Source organism: Sus scrofa, chromosome 15, assembly GCF_000003025.6.
Source record: "Sus scrofa isolate TJ Tabasco breed Duroc chromosome 15, Sscrofa11.1, whole genome shotgun sequence".
Lineage (NCBI taxonomy): Eukaryota > Metazoa > Chordata > Mammalia > Artiodactyla > Suidae > Sus > Sus scrofa.
Genome location: NC_010457.5, coordinates 97,209,658 through 97,236,578, shown reverse-complemented (window position 1 = coordinate 97,236,578; position 26,921 = coordinate 97,209,658).

Sequence of the window (26,921 nt, the reverse complement as noted above, 5' to 3'; positions counted from 1 at the left end):
TTCACCTTGCTTGTGTTTGTGTGTGTGTGTGTGTGTGTGTGTGTGTGAGAGAGAGAGAGAATATGGGGAAGCCAAACTGTAGTCTTGTTAAGTCTATTTCTATGCAAGACTACCCCTTTGTATTTTTTTTGGGGGGGGTTACTATTTTTTTTGGTGTGGGATTTTGAATCTTTGTTGTCTCATTCTTTGGTGTGAGTAGTCTGTTGTCCCCAGAATACCCAGTGTATTTTCAAGGAGAAGGGGGCTATGGGTAGGGCCAGCATTCAGTGCCTGATCATTGAGCTCTCAACAGAAGCAGAGACCTGCAGGAAGGTGGCACAGGTTACTCCTATTTGCAGGGACCTGTTCATTGGTAATGAGCTCTAGAAGGATCTGCAAGGTGACCAGAGAATTTGGCTGTAGCTGCAGCAGGGTATGTGAGTTCCCAGCAGGGTGAGAGCAATAAAGGGTTGTGTTTGATTGCAATGCCCTCCTTTGAGGTGGTTGGAACCACAGGTTATGCCTCTTCAGGGACCCCTAGTGGGAGTGGGCCATGATAGTCTCTAGCTTCTGTGATAACTGTGGTGGTTTGCCTCCACCACCTGTAGACCATGTATAAGGTAATCCATCTTAGCCCACATAAGAGGTGCTGCACAGGCTGTTCCTAGTTGTAGGATCCTGGGAAGTGACAGAGATCTGGCATATGGGTAGTGCCCTGAACATTCAGCAGTGGCAGCAGCAGGGCAAATGTGTTTGCAAGGGTGCACAATAGTTGATTTGGTCATATTGCCTTCCTCTGTGATGCCCTTGAGACGCATGGGGCTGCAAGTAGTGCCTGTTCACAAACCCTAGTGGTGTCAGGCCACTGCCACCACTGGAGCCAGAGATAACTATGGTGGTTTGCCCTCACCAACTATAAATCATGCAGGAAGCACCTGGTCCTGCTTAGCCCCCACAGGATATGCTGAACAAGGTGCTCTTAGTTGCAGGTTCCTAGGAAGGGACAGTGATCAAGCATCTGGGCTCCTCCCAGAACATTTGGCAGTGGCAGCTGCAGTGCGTGTGTGGTCCCCGGAGAGTGAGAGCAACATCAGGTGGAGTTCCGTAGTAGTGTCCTTCTCTATGATGTCTTCTGAAGTGGTTGGGGCTGCAGGTGATTTTTGTTCAGATACCCCTAGCTGTTGTAGGCCACACCCACTTCTGGAGTCAGGGATAATTGCAGTGGTTTGCTCCCACCATCTGCAGGTCTGGTCCACTGTGGGCTAGCAAGTGGCTTCCCACTGTGGAGGCACCAGGTCTATGGGTGGGCTAGCAAGTGACTTATGGTCATGAGGGGCCACACCTGAGAGGCACAAGCTAGGGTGGGTAGCACAGCTTCCTGCGGGGCGAGGCAGCCTGGAGTGATGCAGATCAGCACACAGCTTCCCACTGGTTGGTGCTGGACCTAGAGTGCTGCAAAGCAGCACACAGCTTCTTGCAGGGCAGGGCGAGGTGGCCAGGAGCACATCTGGAGTGCTGCAAAGCTCCACGTGTCTTCCTGCAGGGCATAGCAGAGCGAGACGGCCAGAAGCAATGTGGGGTGGTGCAGGGCTTGTCCCAGGTCAGGTGAGGCCCCAGCCAGGCCCCGGGTAGGGAGGGGCCCGAGCACAGCTTCTCTGCTTTCTGCGGGCGGGGTGCTCACTGGTATGCTCTGCTGTCTTCGATGGCGGGGGCAAGCATGAGCATGCTGGGGCACAAGGCATTTTCTATGGCGGTGGCCCACGCCTTCTCCTCTCCCCTCCCCAGCAATGGTGCCTTAACTCTTCTGTGGGTCCAGACCTTCTCCCCTGTTCCCCCTGCCGTGGCTTTCCACTTCCCAGCCCTTAGGGTACCTTAGTGTACCACTTCCCCCACTCAAGGCACACCACTCCCTAGACTCTTAGGCTGTCTCCACAGTGCCAACCCCAGCCTGCTTCCAGGGACTGACCTCCAGAGTCTAAGTCTCAGCATACAGGCCCCACCAAGCTTCTCAGACTGTGGTGTCTGTGCCAGTGGTTCAGATGATCTGTGCTTCTCTCACTCTGCTTTTAGGTTCTCAGACCTGCTGCTGCACTTTCCTCAGCATATTGGGTCCCTCTGACTCCAATGACCTTTCTGACAGGTGGCTTCCAGGGTGTGGGTTGCCTTTCTCCTTCACAGCTCCCTCTTGGGAATGCTTGTCCTATCCTGATTCCTTTTCTCTCTCTTTTTTTTCTTTTATTCTACCCAGTTATGCCAAGAGTTTCTTGCGCTTTTTGGAGGTTTAAGCTCTTCTGCCAGCATTCAGTTGATGTCCTTTGTGAGTCATTTTACATATAGATGTGTTTTTTTGATGTGTTTGTGGGAGAGGGTGAGCATGTCCTCTTACTCTTCTGCCATCTTGCCTCCTTCCAGAAATTTCTGTTTTAGAGACTAAAATTTTAATCCCCCAAAAAAGTATTGTCCCTTAAAGCTGTCAAAGTGATTGTGTTTTTCTAATGGTTATTTATAATAGTATAAAGACAAATATGACTCAGTCTTAAATGTTGTGTTTATAATGTTTAACTAATAATTCAGCAAAGGTGGTTGAAAAACAGGAGAAACTGTAGAAAATGTTTCCTGATGAGCAGCCTGCTAGTGTGTGCTGGTTGAGATCTAAAGGTTATCAGGAACACTAAATAAACTGGATAGCTGACTAACTAGGGTGTTTTGCACACTTTCTGCTTCACTCCTTCTTTATTCCTTTTTATCCTAGTTTAGGTAGAGAAAGGACTCTTTGTTTAGTAATATATAGATTTTATTCTGACGAATTAGTCATTGTAAGTAGGAGCAAAGCTTTATTTTTCTTGCAGATACTCCATTCTGAAGAATTTGAGTATTAAATCTAGTCTTAAAAAAAGAAACGAAAATGAAAGTCACCAGCCTATTTTAGAGAGCACTAGACCAGGCAAAATGGTCTCTGAGGGCTTGGCCTCCATCAAATGAGAACTCTCAGAAAGGAGTGAGATAGTGTGAGAGATAAAAAATAGGAAAGCCAAATGCCTATCTAAGCCTGTAGGTGCTAAAAGATAACGCAATAGGAAGAGTACAGAAATAATACAAATATCCTATAGATTTGGTAACTATTTCTGATAGAATGTTTTTTTCTTTTGAAGTAGAGTATTTGTCCAACCTGTAGACATACTTTATGAAACAGAGAACTTACACCTAGTAGTGCTCTTGTCCCATTTCTATGAAATATATAACATCATTATATAAAGAATATTTGAAGATGACTTGCTTATTTGATATTTTGGAATGCACATTCTAGTTAATAACATTCGTCAGTTACCCATATAAAGTTTATACATTTTCATATTAATTATCTTCTTTTTCTAAAAAATAATTTTTATTTTTTCCGTCATACCTGGATCTTCTAATATTAGAGAAATAAGCAGTTAAATACAATTTACCAAGCCAGCAGGGAAAATACCATACCCATTTTACAGATAAGTTCTGAAGATAAAGCACTCAGGGATGTTAGCTTAAATATCCACTATATTTAATGAAAAAGGAGAGAACATGGAAGAAAATAGAATGGGTCTCACACTTTTCAGGTCAAAAGAATGCCATTTTTGGAGTTCCCGTCGTGGCTTGGTGGTTAACAAATCTGACTAGGAACCATGAGGTTGCAGGTTTGGTCCCTGCCCTTGCTCAGTGGGTAAACAATCTGGCGTTGCCGCAAGCTGTGGTGTAGGCTGAAGACGTGGCTCAGATCCTGTGTTGCTGTGGCTCTGGCGCAGGCTGGTGGCTACAGCTCCGATCGACCCCTAGCCTGGGAACCTTGATATGCCATGGGAGCGCCAAGAAATAGCAAAAAGACAAAAAAAAAAAAAAAAAAAAAAGAATGTCATTTTTTTTTTAAGGGGAGAGATATCAATAGGGAAAATATATGGTCTTGATAGTAACACCAACTCAGATGATTTCACAGCACCCAGAAAAACTTTATCATCTTTGAGCTTGTTCTTAGTATCAAAATTCCTAAGCATTATTCTAAGTAACAATATGTATAAAAAGGACAGTCAGTAAATGCTGATCATGAGTTATATTTGAAAATTCAAATATTTTTTGTTTTAATTATTATATAAAAATATGATATATTCCTTTGGGCATTCAGAATTGTATGTAATCATCTAAACAGAATCAGAAGGTGCACATTATACTCTCTAAAAACATTCCATGAAACAGAATGTAAAAGTATATTTGATGCTGACAAGAGAGACTTCGAATATTTTCATGGAGATTAAGCTGGTACTATCATAAAGTGTGCGTGGGTGTGTGCGCACGCATGTGTGTGTGTGTGTGGTGTGTGTGTATGACTGTATATGTCAGTGAGGCGGTGGGGAAAATGTATAATTATGTATTGTATATGAATTTAATAAAATCAATAACAACTTGCCAGAATTTCTTGACATTAATTTATTATGTATTGTATATGAATTTATCAATAACAACTTGCCAGAATTTCTTGATAATAGCATACTGAAAAATGACAGTCAACTTTTGGAAAAATTCAATTAATCAATTCAGTGTCACTAATATGATTAATATTACACTGTGTTTGGAAGCAAAGGAAAATAAAAGTATACTTTCTCATCCTTGTGCAAAGAAAATAATACAAAATGTCCTTTTTCAGAGAGGAAAGCTTACTAAAAACTCAGCTAGAAGATTCTGCACATATAGATAAAAAATAATGTTGAAAATTTATGGTCAAGTACTGTGAGTATTGCCACAAAAGCCTTAGAAACTGAATAGATTTGTCAGTCAATGACAAAAACGTAATTCACATTACACTGGGAAATATATTAAATCAGGCTAATGCAATATAAATAGAACCGCTAATAGGCACATTCCTAAAATGTGTGTAGAGTGATTTAGATGTTAATTTAATTTTTTGTTTAAAGTTGGACAGTTTCTCCCTTAAAATTCTGACCTGTCAAAAGTTAAAAATCATCTCTTTTAATCTAGCAAACTAAATATGACACTGAACAATTTTGAATGACACTGACTCTTCCATAGGAATGACATGAACCATGACATTTGATTATTTATGTAAAATATGAAGGTATTCAAAGACATGAACAATGCATAATATGGGGAGATGACACAAAAATAAAAATACTATTGGCAAAATAAAAACTTTAGAGAAATTTAGAGAATCTATATTATTATCAGAGCTTCTCTCAATATGTTTATTAACATGGAGTAAATTTTATATTTCTGCAGGTTGACAAAAATTTTAAGATAGGCAAAAGATCAAGAAATATCTATTGAGTGTCTTCTGCATTACCCAAACAAAAGATTCATGAGAAATAAAAGGCCTTTCAATTCCTGGTGCTGGCATATTCTTTCACTTCTCTTTTTCAGCTAATATATGGGCTTACCTCCCATTCCCACCTGAAGAAATGAATCCAAGAATCCAGCTTTTTTACAGCAATCACGCTCATGAAACCACCCATTATAACAAGAAACAGAATTTTTCCAGCACCCTAAATATCTATTTATGCCCTTTCAAAACAAATACTCTCACAAATGTGCTCACTACTCTGATTTCTATGAACATAGTTTGTCTATTTTAAACTTTATATAATTGTTGTAGTGTTGTAGTGTTTTGGATCTGGATACTTTTGGTGACATTGTGGGATTATTTCTTGTTACCAGAGATAAATATGTTTGTTTACTTTTGTTACTCTGTGTTATTCCACTGTATAAATGTATAAATGTACCATAATTTACTGAACCACTTCAGTGTTTATGGGTACTGGGGTTTTGTTCATTTGGGGGTTACTGTGGGTATGCTACTATGAGCATATTTGTATGTGTATTTTGGAGAACATATGTACATTTTATGCAAGATTTAAATCTACGAGTGTGATTATTGGTTCACTTATCAAGATCACTACTCTTTTCATCTGCTATATCTAATCTGATTTTAATCACATTCAGTGTATTTTCATCTCAGTCATTGTAGTTTTCACCCTACTAGTTTGATTTTAGTCTTTAAAACATATATATCTACCTTCCATGTCTCTACTTATCTCTTTGAATAGAATGCACACATTTATTATAAAACATTTAATGCCCTTATCTACTAATTCTAATATCCATATCAATTATGGGATATTTTCAATTGACTTTCTTTTTCTTCAGGGTCATAGTTCCTCCTTCTTTACATTCCCAGTAATCTTTGATTGGATGTCAGAAATTGTAAATTACATCTTTGTGGTAGATTTGTTTTTTTTTTATAATTATTCTTGAGCTTCATCCTAGACATAGTTAAGTTACTTGGAAAATTTGATAATTATGGATCATGTTTTTAAAATTTGTTAGGTAGAACCAACAAATTTTGGTTAGGTAGACTGAGCAGTTCTCAGTCTAGGATTTGTTATTCTACACAATTAAGTCAAGACTCATCTGAGTACTCTGTAGTGCCCTTCAATTATGAGGTTTTCCAGTCTGGCTAGTGGAAACAGACACTATTCCCAGCACTGTGTGACCACAGCGTACTGATCTCTCTAATTCTTTGATGGTTCCTTTCCTAGGCCCAGGAAGTTTCCTCGCATGCATGAACTCATCAGTACTCTGTTGAATTGTTAACTATCATGAGCAGGGAAGAGATGATGCTCCACATATCCTTGGTTGTTTACCTGTGAAGCTCTCCATCTGATTCACTTTGGATATGCATACAAAAGTAAGGTCAAACAATACAAGCACCTTTATAATACTTTGTAGTATGTATTACTCTAATTCATTTTTTAGTTTTTTTCCCATAAAAAAATCAAAGTATTTCACTATGTGTGTCTATTATTTTAATGAATCTTTGGATTAAGTAACAATGTACTAGCTGAACAAGAAAATACAGAATTTGAATAATCAGCAAGATCATTTAAATAGAAATGTATAGAATTTTGTATACTGCAATTAAAATGCATACATTCTTTTTTTTTTTTTTTTTTTTGTCTTTTACCATTTCTTGGGCCGCTCCACAGCATATGGAGGTTCCCAGGCTAGGGGTCGATCGGAGCTGTAGCCACCGGCCTGCACCAGAGCCACAGCCACACGGATCCGAGCCGCGTCTGCAACCTACACCACAGCTCATGGTAATGCCAGATCGTTAACCCACTGAGCAAGGCCAGGGATCAAACCTGCAACCTCATGGTTCCTAGTTAGATTTGTTAACCACCAAGCCACGACGGGAACTCCAATGCATGCATTCTTATATCCATATTTACAAAAGTCAGTCTGTTATTTGGCTACAAAAATTCTTATAATAAAAATAGAAATGAACAAAAAATTTTAAGAACACAAGAATTCCAAAACTAGAATTCTATCAAATTACTCCTGTATTAATGAGTATATCTCTTCTAAAATTAAAAGTTAGGGGAGTTCCCACTGTGGCTCAGTGGTTAACAGTCAGACTAGGAACTATGAGGTTGCACTTTGATCCCTGGCCTTGCTCAGTGGCTTAAGGATCCAGCATTGCTGTGAGCTGTGGTGTAGGTCTCAGACTCAGCTCGGATCCTGTGTTGCTGTGGCTGTAGTGTAGGCTGGCGGCTACAGCTCTGATTAGACCCCTTGCCTGGGAACCTCCATATTGCATAGGTGCGGCCCTAGAAAAGACAGAAAATTTAAAAAATTTAAAGTTAAAAGATAACGCTTCATATCAAAACTTATGCTGTAGTAATGGATCAGAATTAAAATTTGATAACCTTGTTTTATACTTCTTTATCAATTTATCCTACTAAAGAATCAGAAAAGGAGGCAATATTTTAACAGGATTTTTCTTTTTTGCAGTTTATAATAGCAAAAATATGTAAAATATTTAGAAGTCCAAAAGTTGGAGACTGCTTAAGTGGATCAATGCATATATAAACATTAAAAAATGGAAAATAAATCATTAAAATAGTGCTTTTTATATAAACTTATCAATATGGAACAGTTTTTACATCATATCAATAGGCAGGAAAAAGAAGGTCAAAAATGTTCACAGTACAACCCCATTGTCAACAAAATTGCATTGATGTTTACATATGTATATGTGTATATATGTGTATGTGCAAAGATACTTGAGAAATGTCTACCAAATAATTAGCAGATTCATAGCTTACAAATATAATGGTTATTTTTATATTGTCCCTATACACTTTTGTATTATTGATTCTTTATGAAACATGTAATCATCTTTATAATCGGAGAAAACAATACAACTAGTTTAACCAAATAAAACAAATTTCAAATTTGTTTTCAATAGATATACACTCACCTAGTAACTATGTGTATGTTATTAATGAATTAATAATTTTAAATTTATTTTGTTTAAATATTTTGCTTTTTAGGGCCACACTTGTGGCATATGGACGTTCCCAGACTACGGACTGAATCAGAGCTGCAGCTGCTTGCCTACACCACAGCCAAAGCAACGTGGGATCCGTCCACATCTGCGACCTACACCACAGCTGAGGCAACGCTGGATCCTTAACACACTGAGTGAGATTGAACCCGCATCTTCATGGATACTAGTCAGGTTCGTAACCCACTGAGCCACAATGGGAACTCCCTTATATAATATTTGGCACATGCTGTTTTATAGTTGGATATTATTTAAACATTTGGCATAATGCATAATTATCTTCCTTGATTAATATTTAATACTTCAAAATATGTGCCAATAAGGAAATACAAATACTTTTTATCTATTTCTTTTAACAAGTAAATTTTTTTATGTGTAAGTTATTTGGATTTTTCTTCAGGACATATATTAGATATTTTATCTATTTCTTTTATGAAGTAAATTAATTACTTAACTTTTTATGTATATGTTACTCTGGATTTTGTTCAGGGCATATGTTAGCACCATAAGAAAGTACCAGGGTGTTCCCGTCGTGTTTCAGTGGTTAACGAATCTAACTAGGAACCATGAGGTTGTGGGTTTGATCCCTGGCCTCAGTCAGTGTGTTAAGGATCGGCGTTACCGTGAGCTGTGGTGTAGGTTGCAGACGCAGCTTGGATCCTCCGTTGCTGTGGCTGTGGCGTAGGCTGGCGGCTATAGCTCAGATTAGACCTCAGATTAGACCTCTAGCCTGGGAACCTCCATATGCCACAGGTGTGGCCCTAGAAAAAGTCAAAAAGACAAAAAAAAAAAAAAAAGAAAGTACCAGGAAACAAAATTCCTGTGCAGCTATGTAAAGGTTTGTTTCTAAAGGATCATATAAAATCAAGATATACATATGCCAGAGAATAATATTTTGCAACTGTTATTTTATTCATTCTTATGTAATTCATTTATACGATTCAATTTTTTCAAAAAAGAATGAGTATACAGAGAGCATATAAACTACTTCCAATTACTGGTATTCAGTCAACCAGTAATGACCCTCTTTGGAAACTATATAGCATATATATACATGCAGTGCACACATATGCATGAACACATAAAAATACATGTATAATCTTTTTCCTCATTTTTCACATATCTTGCTTATTTCATATCTTGCTTTTTTGTATCATTATTCAGAATGTTCAAACATGGCATATAAAGAGCCTGCAAATTATTTTTCTATTCAGAATATTACATTGTCAGTGTATATCATATTTAATCTCAACATTTTGATGGATGTTTAGATTGTTTCCACTAATTTAATATTATAAACAATTGTTCGACAAACAACATTAAACACATATTAGTATTATGCTTATATTTTACGAACAGGTTCAAAGCTATGTCTTTGGAACAGATATTTTAGTTGAAATTTATAGCACATTGAGCCATCCTAGGAAGGTATCTACCACAATAAAAGTTGTTCCACTTGTTCTAAAAAACTGTGATTGCCTCTTAACAAAATATATCTTCATAACATTTCTGAGAAAAGTATGTTTGCTGGAAGAGTACAATGAATACTATGACAAATAATACAATACTTTTCTTATTTTTCAATGTAATCATTATCCAGTTCATCAGATTTAACTCAGGCCCTGGACTTTTAAATGGATAATTTCTACTTTAGGTTAGTTCCATGTTGTAAAATACCTTATATGGAATATCTACAACATTCCTCTGAAAAAAAAAGTTGATTTTTTTAATCTTCTAGATTTCAATCATGTCTTTTTTCCCACTTTTTTCCACTATTAGACATTAGCCATTCTGAATTTTTAAAAAATATTTATTGTTTTATTGAAGTATAGTTGATTTATAATATCTCACATATACAGTGAAGTGATTCAGCAATAAATATATATAAATATATGTATTTTAGATTCTTTTACATTATAGGTTATTACAAGATATTGAATATATAGTTACCTATGCTATATAGCAGGGATTTGTAGTTTTATCTATTTTATACGTAGTAGTATATATCTGATGACCCCAAAACCATAACTTATCCCTCCCCACTGCTTTCCCTTTTTTAACTTTTTCTTTTTTATGTCTGTGAGTCTACATCTGTTTTATAAATAAATTCATTTATATCATTTTTTTAGATTCCACATTTAAGTGATATCATATTGTCTTTGAATTACTTCACTTAGTATGATAATCTCTAGGTCCATCCATGTTGCTACAAATGGTATTATCACATTAATTTTTATTATATATATGTACACATCTTCTTATACATTCTTCTATCAATGGATATTTAGTCTTGGCTATTGTAAATAGTGCTGCAATGAACACTGGGTGGATATATCTTTTCAAATGAGAGTTTCCTCTGGATATATGCCCAGGAGTTGGATTTTTGGATCATATGATAAACCCAATTTTAGTTTTTTAAGGAGCTTGCATACTGTTCTTCATAATGGCTGTACCAATGTACATTCCCACCAATAGTGTAGGAGGGTCCTCCCTAACACACTGAAGAATAAAAACTATATGATCAATATTCCATCGTATATATATACCACATCTTTATCCAATCCTCTGTTGATGGACATTTAAGTTGTTTCCATGTCTTGGCTATTTTAAACAGTGCTGTGATCCACACTGAGGTGCATGTATCTTTTTGAATTATGGTTTTCTCTGGATAGATGCCCAGGAGTGGGATTACTGGATCGTGTGGCAGTTCTGGACTATTACTCAGCCATAAAAAGAATGAAAAAATGTCATTTGCAGCAACATGGATGGACCTAGAAATAATCATACTAAGTGAAGTAAGTTAGAAAGAGGAGAAATATGAGACCACTACTATGTGAAATTCAACCAAAAAAAAAAAAAGATACAAAAGAACATACAAAATAGAAATAGACTCATGAAGTTCCTGTCATGGCTCAGTGGTTAATGAACCTGACTAGCATCCATGAGAACGCGGGTTCTATCCCTGGCCTCCTTCAGTGGGTTAAGGATCTGGCATTGCAGTGAGCTATGGTGGAAGTTGCAGACATGCCTCAGATCTCACATTGCTGTGGCTGTGGCGCAGGCCAACAGCTACACCTCCGATTCAACCCCAGGCCTGGGAACCGCCACATGCTGCAGGTGCAGCCTAAAAAAAGACAAAAAGGAAAAAAAATAGAAATAGACTCAAAGACTATGAAACCAAATTTATGTTTACCAAAGGGGAAATGTGGGGTCAGAAGAATAAATTAGGGGGTTGGGATACACACATACATACTACTGTATATAAAACAGAAAGGTAACAAGGACCTACTGTATAGCACAGGGTAAATCTAATCAATACTGTATAATAGGCTATCTGGGAAAAGAATTTGAAAAGGATTGGAGATATGGATATGTATAACTGATTTACTTTGCTATATACTTGAAACTAACACAACTTTTTAAGTCAACTGTACTCCAATAAGATTTTAAAAAAAACTATATGACCATCTCAATGGATGCAGAAAAAGCTTCTGAAAAAATTCAACATCTGTCTATGATAAAAACTATCCAGAAAGTGGGCATAGAGGGAAGACACCCCAACATAATAAAGGCCATATATGACAAACCCACAGCTAATATCATACTCAACAGAGAAAAGCTATGAGTATTCCCTCTAAGATTAAGAACAGGGCAAGAATGTCCACTCTCACCAATTTTATTTAATACAGTTTTGGAGGTCCTACTCAGAAGAGAAGAAAAGGAAATAAAATGAATCCAAATGGGAAAGGAAAAGGTAAAAGTATCATTGCTTACAGATGATGTGATACTATACATTGAAAAATCCTAAAGACACCACCAGAAAACTACTAGAGCTCATCAATGAATTTGATAAAGTTTCAGGATACAATATTAGCATATGGAAATCTGTAGCATTTCTATATACTGATAATGAAATATCAGAAGGATAAATTAAGGAAACAATCCCATTTACCATTGCATCAAAAAGAATAAAGCTTTGCCTAAGGACGCAAAAGACTATACCCTGAAAACTATAAGATGTTGATGAAGAAAACTGAAGACTACACAAACATATGGAAGAAGATACTTGTATTCTTGGATTGGTAACATCAATATTGTTAAAATGGAAGACCCAATGTTGTTAAAATGGCCATACTATGCAAGGTAATCTACAGGTTCAATGCAATCTCTATCAAATTATAATGGCATTTTCCACAGAACTTGAATAAAAATTGCTGGAGGAATCAGGCTCCCTGAATTCAGACTTTGGACAAAGCTATAGTAATAAAACAGTATGATACTGGCACAAAAACAGACAGATCAGTGGAACAAGGTAGAAAGCCTGGAAAATATCTCACACACTTATGGTAAACTAATCTATGACAAAGGAGGTAGGAATATGCAACAAAGAAAAGATAGTCTCTTCAATAAGTGGTGTTGGAAAAACTGGAAAATTACAGAGAAAACAATGAAATTAGAATAATTTCTACACCATACGCAAAAATAAACACAAAATGTATTAAAGACCTAAATGTAAAGACAGATATTATAAAACGTCTAAGTGAAAACATAGGCAGGGCATTCCTGGATATAAATCACAGCAGTACCTTTTTGGATCTATCTCCAAGAGTAATGGAAAGAAAAACAAAAAGAAACAAATGGGACCTATTTAAACTCAAAAGCTTTTGCACAGCAAAGGAAATCATAAACAAAACTTAAAGAAATCTACAGAATGGGAGAAAGGATTTGCAAATGATGCAAACAACAAGGGTTTAATTTCCAAAATATACAAACATCTCATACAGTTCAATATCAAAAAAGCAGACAGCCAAATCAAAAAAGGGGCAGAGGATCTAAACAGATGTTTCTCTAAAGAAAACAACAAATGGCCAACAGGCACATGAAAAGATGCTCAACATCACGAATTATTAGAGAAATGCAAATCAAAACCACAATGAGGTATCACATCAAACTGGTTAGCATGGCCAGCATCAAAAAGTCTACAAATAAATGCAGGGACAGTGTGGAGAAAAGGGAACTCACCATTCTGAATTTTAATACGATTAAAAATGCAATTTGATTGGACTAAAGAGCAAATCTTTCACATTTAAGTTTCAGTGATAGTAATGTAGAGATAATAGAGGCAAAAGCATTAGCCACACACCAGTAAGTTTAGTTTTCCCATGTTTTTTCAAGTTTTGAACATAGACTGTGCATTTGTATACTGGCGACATAATTATGAATACAGATGTAGATCTTATTTTAGAAAAATTATGTACAGTTTAAAAGTACCAACACTAGAGATATTTTTCTTCTCGAATCATGATAACAATCAGAATATCTTTAGGAATAGATACTCAGTTCTAGAGCTATTCTTGAGGATCAAAGACTCCTTATAATCTGGCTCTTTGGGCAAAAGCATCCTTTCGACATCAGTGCAGTGAAGATCAGAGATAAGCCAGTGGTTGTTCATGAAAATATAATTAGATTTGGAAATAATTTGATACTCTTCAAGGAACTCATACACTTAAAATTTCAACCACATAGAATCACTTTTTTAAAAATCGCTGGAACACTTCAGTCATGACTTTCTTTTTTTGAGAGTATATATAGTATAAATTCAATTTTACCTTGATAATTGAGAGGGCATACTTTGTTTTTGAGGTAATTGCATAAAATATTGCACATCTTTATTTAGATAATTAAGAGGGGTGCTAATAAAGTACTCTTAGAAGTAGTATTAAAATGCATGCTCTCACATGGTTTTCTTTCTCCAACTAGGTCAGACATGTGGCATGTGTTACCTAAAGTTACTTAAATCTTATGAATCTCTTCTCTTAAATTTATCTTATTCTTATCAGAACATAATAAAATCTCGCACTCTATTACAAATCTGTGAAAAAGTAAGATTTGTACACCATTAAAAATTCAGGAATTCCCCTTGTGGCTCAGCAGTAACGAATCCCACTAGTATCCATAAGGACATGGCTTTGATCCCTGGCCCCCTCAGTGGGTTAGGATCTGGCATTGCTGTGAGCTGTGGTGTAGGTCACAGACACAGGAGGGATCCTGTGCAGCTGTGGCTGTGGTGTAGGCCAGTAGTTGTAGCTCAGATTTGACCCCTAGCATGGGAACTTCCAATATGCTGCAGCTGTGGCCCTAAAAAGACAAAAAAAAAAAAAAAAAAAATCCAGTGGAAATTAAAGTTCATAACTGAACTCCTTGTCTTTGAACTGTCCCCTCCTCAAAAAATTAACAATACTTTGAAAACTGTTTGTAACATTACCAATAGTTAACGAACTTTACTCAAAAAGTTGAGTGAGGTTAGCCAAAATTAGTTTTTTCTAGTCCAGTCCATGGTAGTAAATATGACTTTTTAAGAACAACATTCATAATAACAAAGAACTGTTCTATATATGTGTGTGTTCTAGGCTACTTTTACCCTTATCCCATATATTCTGCATCACGAAACAGCTGTAGCTCAAGGCCCTCCCCAAAATAGGCATACAACCACCAAAAATGACAATAATTGTTCCATCAATTCATAGTAGCACCTGCTAAAAATGACACTGGTAATTACAGGGCCCCTTTTGCGAGAATTAGGAAAAGACCATACAGTATACACACACACATATATATATATATATATATATATATATATCATATTGTGTTATGCCAAAAATAATGTAGCAATAATGCCAGAAGTTTGTTGATACCAATTTTACTTCTCTAATTATACAAAACTTGAGTTCTCAACCCTACCATTCATTTATGCTCCCTCAGTGGAAACCTGAAATTTCTACTTTACATTTACAAGTGAATGAAATATCTCCCTCTTTCCACCCAAATGTCTTATTAGCCAGTTATCCACAATTTAAATCACACCTCACTCACCCACTCCTATCTGCACCTACCCTCTAGTATTAACCGTTCCTGCCATTTGACCTTAATTAGCTTAACTTCTTGGACCGTAATTGAGTCCATCATTCCTGACGTTCCAAGATTCCTCATTTTCCTGCTTTTCTCACCAACATTGTCTGGTCTTCATGGTCTCTACATGTTCTTATGTTAACTATATTAAACTAATATTAATACTTGATATTTATTCTAAGCTCTCCTTTCCCTCAAATAACTTAAGTCATCTGAGTCAATAGCCTTTTATGGCTTTAATTCTCACCTGTATGCTGTACAGTCACATATCATTATTTCTTACTGGTGTACAGTTATAGCCACCTACTTTTCATCTTCTCCTGGAGGTTTTAGAGATATTTTTATATTTTTATTTTTATTTTTTATTATTAATGAAATTTACTACATTTACAGGTATACAACAATCATCACAACCAAATTTTATAGCATTTCCATCCCAAACCCTCAGTGCTTCCTCCCACCCCCCAACCTGTCTCATTTGGAAACCATAAGTTTTTCAACGTCTGTGAGTCAGTATCTGTTCTGCAAAGAAGTTCAGTCGGCCTTTTTTCAGATTCCACATGTCAGTGAAACATTTGATGCTGGTGTCTCATTGTCTGACTGACTTCACGTAGCATGATAATTTCTAGGTCCATCTGTGTTGCTACAAATGCTGTTTTTTCTTTCCTTTTAATGGCTGAGTAATATTCCATTGTGTATATGGATCACATCTTCTTGATCCACTCCTCTGTCGATGGACATTTAGGTTGTTCCCATGTCTTGGCTATTGTATATAGTGCTGCAATGAACATGGAGTACATGTGTCTGTGCGAGTCATGGTTTTCTCTGGATAGATGCCCAGGAGTGGGATTGCTGTATCAAACGGTAATTCTATTTTTAGTTTTCTGAGGCATCTCCATACTGTTTTCCACAGTGGAGGCACCAATTTACATTCCCACCAACAGTGTAATAGGGTTCCTTTTTCTGCACACCCTCTCCAGCACTTACTGTTTACTGTAGACTTTTTGATGATGGCCATTCTGGTCTGTGTAAGGTGGTACCTCATAGTGGTTTTGATTTTCATTTCTCTAAGAATGAGTGACCTTGAACATGTTTTCATGTGTTTTTTGTCCACCTGTACGTCTTCTTTGGAGAATTGTCTGTTTATATCTTCTGCCCATTTTTTGATGGGATTGTTTGTTTTTTTGGTATTGAGCTGTAGGAGGTGTTTATAAATTTTGGAGATTAATCCCTTCTCGGTTGATTCATTTGCAAAGATTTTCTCCCATTCTGTGGGTTGTCTTTTTGTTTTGTTTAGGGTTTCCTTTGCTGTGTGGAAACTTTTAAGTTTGATTAGTTCCCACTTGTTTATTTTTGTTTTTATTGTCATTACTCTAGGAGGTGGATCTGAGAAGATATTGCTGTTATTTATGTCGGAGAGTGTTTGGCCTATGTTTTCCTCTATAACTTTTATAGTATCTGTCTTCTATCTAGGTCTTTAATCCATTTTGAGTTTATTTTTTGTGTGTGGTGTTAGGGAGTGTTCTAGTTTCATTCTTTTCCATGTGGCTGTCCAGTTTTCCCAGTACCACTTATTGAACAGGCAGTCTTTTCTCCATTACATATTCTTGCATCCTTTGCAATAGATTAGTTGACTGTAGGTGAATGGTCTATATTTCTGTCTTTGTGCCAGTACAATACAGTTTTGATTTATGTTCCTTTGTAGTATACTCTGAAGTCTGGGATCCTGATACCTCCAGCTCCATTTTTCTTCTCAGGATGTCTTTGGCTATTCTGAGTCTTTTGTGCTTACAAACAAACCATAAAATATTTTGTTCAAGTTCTGTGAAAAATGTCCTTGGTGATTTGATAGGGATTGCATTGAATCTGTAGATTGCTTTGGGTGGTATAGTCATTTTGATAATATTGACTCTTCCAATCCAAGATTATGGTATGTCTTTCCATCTGTTTGTGTCATTTTTTTTTAATTTCTTTCATCAGTGTCTTATATTTTTTAGAATATAGGTCTTTTGTCTCATTTGGTAGGTTTATTCCTAAGTATTTTATTCTTTTTGATGGGATGGTAAACAGGATTGCTTCCCTAATTTCTCCTTCTGCTCTTTCATTGTTAGTATATAGAAATGCAGTCAATTTCTGTGTATTAATTTTGTATCCTGTGAATTTGCAAAATTCATTGATGAGCTCTAAGTTTTCTGGTAGAGTCTTCAGGATTCTCTAGGTATAGTATCATGTCATATGCAAATAATGAGTTCTACTTCTTCCTTTCCAATTTGGATTCCTTTCATTTCTTTTTCTTCTCTAATTGCTGTGGCTAGGACTTCCAAAACTATGTTGAATAGTAGTGGTGAGAGTGGACGTCCTTGTCTTGTTCCTGATCTCAGCAGGAATTCTTTCAGCTTTTCACCATTGAAATTATGTTAGCTCTGGGTTTGTCATATATGACTTTTTTTTTGTTGACATTGTTAGCAGTTGCCTTATATACTGTGGTGATCCTATGTTGGGTGCATAGATGTTTAAAATTTTTATATCTTCTCCTTGGATTTAGCCTTTGGTCATTATGCAGTGTTAGTGTTCTTCCTTGTCTCTTAAATATTCTTAATTTTAAGGTCTATTTGTCTGATATGACTATTGTTACTCCAGCTTTCTTTTGATCCCTGTTTGCATGAATATTTTTTTCCATCCTCTCACTTTCAATTTGTATGTATTCCTAGAAGTGAAGTGGGTCTCTTGAAGACAGCATATATATGGATCTTGTTTTTATATCCATTCAGCCAGTCTATGTCTTTTGGTTGGGGCATTTAGTCCATTAATATTTAAGGTAATTATTGATATGTATGTTGTTATTGCCATTTTATTAATTGCTTTGGATTTGTTTTTGTTGCTCTTTTTTCTTCCCTTCTTCTCTTGTTCTCTCCTCTTGTGGTTTGATGACTATCTTTAGGGTTGTATTTGAGTTGATTTTTATTTGTGTATCAATCATAGATTTTTGCTTTGCAGTTACTCTGAAGTTTTGATATGAGTCTATATCTATATCTATATATATATCTATATCTATATATGAGATTGTTTTAAGTTGTTGGTGTCTTAATTAAAGTGAAACTCCAGTGTCCTACAATTGTAGTATCCTCTTCTTATGATTTCTGATTTTGGTAGCATAATTGTGTGTGGATGATTTTGTATCTTTACTGTATATATGCCTTTATTGGTGAGCCTTGTCATTTGTGCTATTTTTGTTTCTGGTTGCAGCCTTTTCTTTTCTACCTAGAAAAGTTCCTTTAGTATTTGCTGAAAAGCTGGTTTAGTGTTGCTGAATTCTCTTAGCTTTTGCTTATCTGTAAAGCTTTTGATTTTTCCTTCAAATCTGAATGAGAGCCTTGCTGGGTAAAGTAATCTTGGGTTGGAGTTTTTGCCGTTCATCACCTTAAGTATATCATGCCACAGCCTTCTGGCCTGCAGAGCTTCTGCTGAAAAACCTGCCGATAACTTCATAAGGGTTCCCTTGATATTTGTTTCTTTTCCCTAGCTGCTTTCAAGATTTTCTTTGTCTTTAATTTTGGTCAGTTTGATTAACATAAGTCTTGGGGTGTTTCTCATTGGGTTGATTTTATATGGTACTCATTGCACTTCCTGGATTTGAGTGAGTGGTTCCTTTCCTATGTTAGTGAAGTTTTTGGCTATTATCTCTTCAAATAATTTTTCTGTCCCTTTCTCTCACTCTTCTCCTTCTGGCACCCCTATAATACGGACTTGGTGCATTTAATGTTGTCCAGAGTTCTCTGAGACTCTCTTCATTTGTTTTCAAGCTTTTTTCTCTCTTTTCTGCTCTGCATCAGTGATTTCCACTAATCTGTCCTCCACCTCACTTATTCTTCCTTCTGCCTCCTATATTCTGCTGTTGGTTGCTTCTAATGAATTTTTTATTTCAGTTATTGTATTTTGCATCTCTTCTTGTTTAAGTTTTATATCTTGTATTCTTTTGCCAGTGTTTCCTGTAAATTGTCCATCTTTGCCTCCAGTTTATTTCCAATGTCTTGCATCATCTTCAGCATCAACAGTCTAAAGTCTTTTTCCTGGAGGCTGAGAATCTCCTCATCACTTAGCTTCTTTTCTGGGTTTTTTCTTTCTCCCTTATCTGTGTTATAGTTTTCTGTCTTTTCATTTTTAGAGGTTTTTGGCGTGGTGACCTTTTTACAGATAATAGAGTTGTAGTCTCTCTTACTTCTGGTATCTGCTCCACTTGTGGCTGAAGTTGGTACAGGGCCTTGCTGTAGGCTTCCTGATGGGAGGGACTGGGGCCCGCCCACTGGTAGGTGGGTCTGATTCTAATCCCTCTGTTGGGTGGGGCTTTGTCTCTGGGTGAGGTCATAGGTGGCTGTGTGCCTGGGGGCTCTTTAGGCAGCCTGTTTTCTGATGGGTGGGGTGTGATCCCACCTGGATTGCTGTTTGGCCTGGGGCTTCTCAGCACTGTTGGGTGGGGCCAGATTTTCCCAAAATGGCCACCTCCAGAGAAGTGCATGCCAATGAATACTCCCAAGAGCTTTGCCTCCAATGCCCTTTCCCCACAAGCCACATTCATCCCGTTTTCACAGGATATCCACAGGATATTCACAGGATATCCACCAAGACCAGGTCCGACACAGATTCCCATGGAGTCTTTGCTTTGCCTTGGGACCCAGTGCATGTGAAAATCTGTGTTCACTTTTCAGGAATGGGGTCTCTCTTTTCTCCTAGTCTTGTGGAGTTCCTGCACACAAGCTCCACTGGCCTTCAGTGCCAGATGCTCTGGGGCTCTTTCTGCCAGGGCCAGATCCCCAGGTGAGGGGTTTTGACAGGGTGCTCAGAACTCTTATTCCTATAGGTGAGTCTCTGTGATACAGTTACTTTCCAGTCTGTGGGCATCCCATCCAGGAGGTATGGGGCTGATTATATCATCTAGGCACCCCTCCTACCTCTTGATATGGCCTCCTCTTTGTCTTCTGGAGTAGGATATCTTTTTGAAAGTTTCCAGTCCATTTGTTTGAAGGTTGCTCAGCATTTGGTTGTAATTTTGTTGTTTTTTTAAGAGAAGCTGAGCTCCAGTCCTTCTATTCTGCCATCTTAATCCTGTCTCCTGGTCACCTTTTATCTTGCCCTAGAGATATTTTTAAATTAAACATGTTTAGAACTGAACAAAGATTTTCCTCTGAAAAAAATGTTTTTATCTCAAGCTTTATCCATTTGCCCAAGTCAGGAGACTATGAATTAAGCCTCATTTTTCATGTCTTATAAACATTTATCAAGAACAAGTACTCCTTATTAATCTACTTTTCTATATACACATGGCTACCTCCAATTATTTTTCTCTTGTAATCTTAAAAAAACCTCTAAATAATTTATTTAATGTATTTAAAAGTAACTGTCATTATATTACCAGATGCTTCATATACTTTATTACTTTTTGTTTTTAACAGCTTTATCAAAACATCATTGACACAAAATTCTATATATTTAAGGTGTACAACTTGATGTTTTGATATTAGTACACATTTTCAAATTATCACTACAATCAAGGTAATTAACATATATATTACTTCCACATGGTTATTATTATGTATATGTAAGTGTCCATAAGTATATGGTGAGATTTAATTTAAAATCTTGGCAAATTACAAATATACATTATTGTTAACCATCATCATCATGCTATACACTGAATCTCCAGAAACTGTTCATATATAACTGAAAATGTATAACTTTCAATATACACCATTCCATTTCCCCCTTCCCAACTCCTGGAAACCACCATCCTACTTTGCTTCTATGAGTTTGACTTTATTAGACTCTACATATGAGTAAGATCATGCAGTATTTCTCTGTGTCTGCCATATTTTGCTCCAGCCATGTTGTGCCAAATGGCAAAATTATTTCTTAATGAAGAATAATATTTTACTGTGTGTGTATGTGTGTACACACACCACATTTTCTTTATCCATTTATCCATCAAAGGGCATTTAAATTGTTTCCATTATTAGCTATTGGGACTAATACTGCAATGAACATGGGAGTGCAGATATCACTCTGCAATTCTGACTTCAGTTTGTCTGGACATATATGCAGCAGTGAGATTGCTGAGTCATATGTTAGTGCTATTTTTAATTTTTTGAGGCACTTCCATATACTTTCCATATGGTTGTACTAATTTACATTCCCACCAGTAGTATATAAGTGTTCACTTCTCTTCACATTCTGCAAATACTTAGCTTTTGTCTTTTTGATAATAACCACCCATAACAGGTGTGAGGTGATATCTCACTGTTGTTTTGATTTGCATTTACTTGATGATTAGTTAGGGATGTTGAGCATTGTTTCACATAACAGCCATTTAAATTTCTTCTCTTGAGCACTGTCGTTTTAAGTATTTTGCCCATTTTTAATCAAGTTATCTGTATTTCGGGTATTAAGTTGTATGACTTACATATTTTGGGTATTAGCAACTTATCAGATACGTATTTGCAGATATCCTTTCATAAAGGTAAACTTTATTTTGTTGATGTTCCCTTTGCTGTGCAGAAATTTTTTAACTTGACATAGTCTTGACTGTATTTTCTTGAGTTTCCTGTGCTTTTTGTGTCATATCCAAAAAATTATTGTTAAGACCAATATCAAGAAGAGCACTGGATATCTTTCCATTTCTTTGAATCATCTTCAATATCTTTTGTTAATGTTTTACACTTTTCAACATATAAGTCTTTCTACTCCTTAGTCAGGTTTATTCCTAAGTAATTTTTATGTGATTTTAAAAAGATTGTTGTTTTTACATTCCCTTTCTGATATTTCATTGTTAGTGTAAATATATGCAACTAATTTCTACAGGTTAATTTTGTATTCTGCTACTTTGCTGAATTCATTTATCAATTCTAATGGTTTTTGTGTGAAGTCCTTAGGATTTTCTATATATATAGTCCCATGTCATCTGCATATAATGACAATTTAACCTCTTCCCTACTAATCTGAAAACCTTTTACTTAATCTTTTTCTTCTCTGGTTACTGTGGCTAGGAATTCTAATACTATGTTGAATAGAAGTAGTGAGAGTGGGCATCCTTGTCTTGTTCCAGATTTTAGTGTGAAGGTTTTCAGCTTTTTTCTATTGAGTATTATATTTGCTTTGGATTTGTCATAAATACTTTTTATGATGTTGAGATATGTTCCCTTTATATCCACTTTGGTAAGAGTTTTTATCATGAATGAATGTTGGATTTTATTAAATGCTTTTTGTGCATCTACTGAGATGAGCATGGGGTTTTGTCTTTTCTTTTGTTGATGTGGTGTATCATATTGATTGATAAGTAAATGTTGAGTTATCCTTTTGACACTGGCATGAATCCAACTTAGTCATGATGTATAATCTTTATTATGTGTTGTGGGATTTGGTTTGCTAATATTTCATTGGGAATTTTTCCATCTATATTCATTAAAGATATTGGCTTATAATTTTCTTTCTGGTAGTGTCTTTGTCTGATTTTGGTATCAGGGTGATGGTGGTTCCATATAAATATCTTTGGGAGTGTCTTCTCTTCAATCTTTTGGAAGATTTTGAAAAGGATTAGTATTAAGTTCTTTGTACATTTGGTAGAGTTTGCCTGTGAAGCAAGTTTTTGTTTGTCCTGGAATTTTGTTTGCAAGGAGGCTTTCTTTTTTCTTTTTTACAGATTCTACTCCACTTCCAGTGATCAGTCTCCTCAAATTATCTATATCTTCTTGATTAAATTTTGGTTGGCTTTATGTTTCTAGAAACTTGTCCTTTTCTTTGAGATTGTCAAGTTTATTGGCATATAATTGTTAAAAGTATTATCTTAAAGCTTTTTTATATTTCTGTGGTATTCATTATGATTTCCATTCTTCTATTTCTTATTTTGACATAATCATACTAAGTGAAGTAAGTCAGAAAGAAAAAGACAAATACCATATGATATCATGTATATGTGGAATCTAAAATATGATACAAATGAATTTATCTATGAAACAGAAACAGAGTCATAGATATAGACAACAGAATTGTGGTTTTTACAAGGTGGGTGGGATGTGGGAGAGAGATATATTGGGAGTTTTAGATTAGCAGATGAAAACTATTAACATAAAATGAATAAACAAGAAGGTCCTACAGTCTAGCACAAGGAACTATATTCAATATCTTTTAATAAACCATAATGGAAAAGAACATACATATATACACATATGTGTAACTGAGTCAGAAGTATAACTGAGTCATTTTGCTATAGAGAAGAAATTAACATAACACTGTAAATCAACTATATGTCAATAAAATAAATTTTTTTAAAATAAAGCTTTTCCCTGTGCTTCCTTCTAAGAGGCTTACAGTTTCAGGTCTCACATTTAAGTCTTGCATGAATTTTTAGTTGATTTTGAGTATGATGTGAGACTGGGTTGCAATTTCATTCTTTTTCATGTGGATATCTAGTTTTCTCTAAACTATTTATTGAAGAAGCTATTCTTTCCCCATTGTGTATACTAGGCACCATTGTTGAAGATAAGTTGACCATAAAGACTGGCTTTATTTATGGATTCTCTACTATGTTCTATTCATGGAAATTCCATGTTATACTATCTACTTCTCTCTTTTTTACTGATCATTCTTTTCTTCATTAATGTGAGTTTTTGATAGCCCCTCTGTTTATCTATTCCTCTTAGAAATGCTTTGTTATTTTTTTTAATTTCTCATTACCAAATACACATCATTGATTTAGTCTTATCTACATAAACTTTTTCAAAATCATCAATTAAAATTCTACATTACATAGAACTACCATATGACCCAGCAACCCCACTCTTGGGCATATATCCAGACAAAACTTTCCTTAAAAGAGATGCACCTGCACGTTCACTGCAGCACTATTCACAATAGTCAAGACAGGGAAACAACCCAAATGTACATCAACAGATGATTGGATTAGGAAGATGTAGTATATGTACACATGGAATACTATTCAGCCATAAAAAAGAATGAAATAATGCCATTTGCAGCAACATGGATGAAACTAGAGACTCTCACCCTGAGTGAAGTAAGTCAGAGAAAGAAAAACACCAAATGATATCACTTATATCTGGAATCTAATATATGGCACAAATGAACCTTTCCACATAAAAGAACATCATAGACTTGGAGAACAGATTGTGGTTGCCAAGGGGGAGAGGGAGGGAGTGGGATGGATTGAGATCTTGGGGTTAACAGATGCAGACTATTGCCTTTGGAATGGATTAGCAATGAGATCCTGCTGTGTAGCATGAGAACTATGTCTGGTCACTTATGGTGAAGCATGATAATGGGAGAAAAAAGAATGTATACATGTATGTGTAACTAGGTCACCATGCTGTACAGCAGAAAAAAAAAATTGTATTGGGGAAATAATAATTTTTTAAATAAATAAAATAAAATTCTACATTTACTTAATTCTATAATTCCATGTCATTATTAGTTTTTCTCCCCAAACTAAAAGTATCCATATAGGTATTTTTTCCATTCATCTCTTTTAGTCATTGGACCACAAGTTTTTATAATTGCTATATACATTCAAAAGAAAAAAAATTGTGGGTCTTCTGAGATGCATATATTTTACTTATGTCTTTACCTTTGTCAGTGACTATGATAAAATGTTTTTATCAAGACCATGACACATAAGTGCTCAAGAAACATAAACTGTGACCACAGATATGACAGTTATTTTTTGACTAACATTCAATCTACCTATCACTATATAACAATTCATTCCCTACATAAGTGTTATAAAAGAAAACCCTTTTATGATGTTCACAGTTCCTGTGAATCAGGAATTTGAACAGGACATAGCAAAGATGCCTGACCTCTGCTCCATAATGTCTGGGGCCAAAACTTGGAAGAATGGAACATATGGTGGTGACTAGGAAGCTGGAAAATGGAACTTCCCAGGCTAAGGTCAAATCAGAGCTGCAGCGGCCAGCCTACACCATACCCACAGCAATGCCAGATCCAAGCCATGTCTATAACCTATGCCACAGCTTGTGGCAACATGGGATCCTTAACCCCCCGAGTGAGGCCAGGGATCAAACCTCTATCCTCATGGATACTAGTCAGGTTCTTAACACACTGAGCCACAACAGGAACACTAAGAACTGATTTTTGAAAAGATAAACAAAATTGATAAACTTTCTTCAAACTCCTTAAGAAAAACAGAGAGACCAAATAAAATCAAAATTTAAAAGGAAGTTGTACTGATACCATAGAAATACAAAGGTTCATATATGAGGTTACTATGAACAATTAAAGCTAGTAAAATGGACAGCCTATAAGAAATGGATAAATTCCTTAAAATGTACAGTATCTCAAGACCGAATCTGGAAGAAATAGGCAATATGAACACAATGATAACCAATAATGAAATTGCTTCAGTAATTAAAGAAACTCCTAACAAACAAAAGTTCAGGATCAGACAGCTTCATGGGTAAATACTAGCAAACATTTAAAGATTTGCTAACACATATTCTTCTCTAACCATTCCAAACAATTTGACAGGAAGGAACACTTCTGAACTCAGTCTTTGAGGCTTGCATAATCCTGATGGTAAATCCAGACAAAGACACCACACACACAAACATTATAGGCCAATATCACTGATGAACAGAGATGAAAAAATCCTGAATAAAATACTACCAAACCAAAGTAAGCAATACATTGAAAGGATCACACACCATGATCAAGTGGTATTTATTAAAGGGATGCAATAATGGTACAACAGCTGCAAATAAATCAATATAATACATAACCTTAACAAAAATAAGGGGCCAAAACTTGGAAGAATGGAACATATGGTGATGAACTCAGGTCCATTTTTGACAAAAACTCTCGACAAAGTGTGTTTAGAGAAAGCATACCTCAACACTATTAAGACCATATATGATAAACTCACAGCAAATATTATACTCAACAATGAAAAGCTGAAATCATTTCCTCCAAGGGCAGAAATAAGACACTCTCACCACTTATTCAATATAATATTGAAAGTCCCTGCTACCACAATTAGACAAGAAAAGAAAGAAAAGACATCCAGATGGGAAAGGAAGAAGTAAATGGCTATTTGCAGATAACATGATACTATATATAGAAGACTCTAAAGACTTGACAAAAAATTTAGAATTCATCAATTAATTCACTAAAGTTGCATAATACAAAAATACAAACTCTGCTGCATTTCTATATACTAATAATGAATTATCAGTAAGAGATATTACAAAAACAACCCCATTTATGACTGCATCAAAAAGAATAAAACATATAGAAATAAATCTAACCAATAAAATAAAAGACTTGTACTCTGAAAACTCTTAAGTCATTGTGAAAGAAATTGAAGCCAACAAAAACAAAAGGAAGGATAGCTCATGTTCATGTATGAAAGAATAAATATTGTTAAAATGACCACACTACTTAAGCCAAACTACAGATTCAGTGCAATCCCTACCAAAATACCAAATATATTTTTCACAGAACTGAAACACATAATTCTAAAATTTGTATGATTGCACAAAAGACTCTGAATAGCCAAAACAATTCTGAGAAAGAAGAGCAAAGTTGGATGTTTCACATTCTCTGATTTCAAACAATATTACAAAGCATA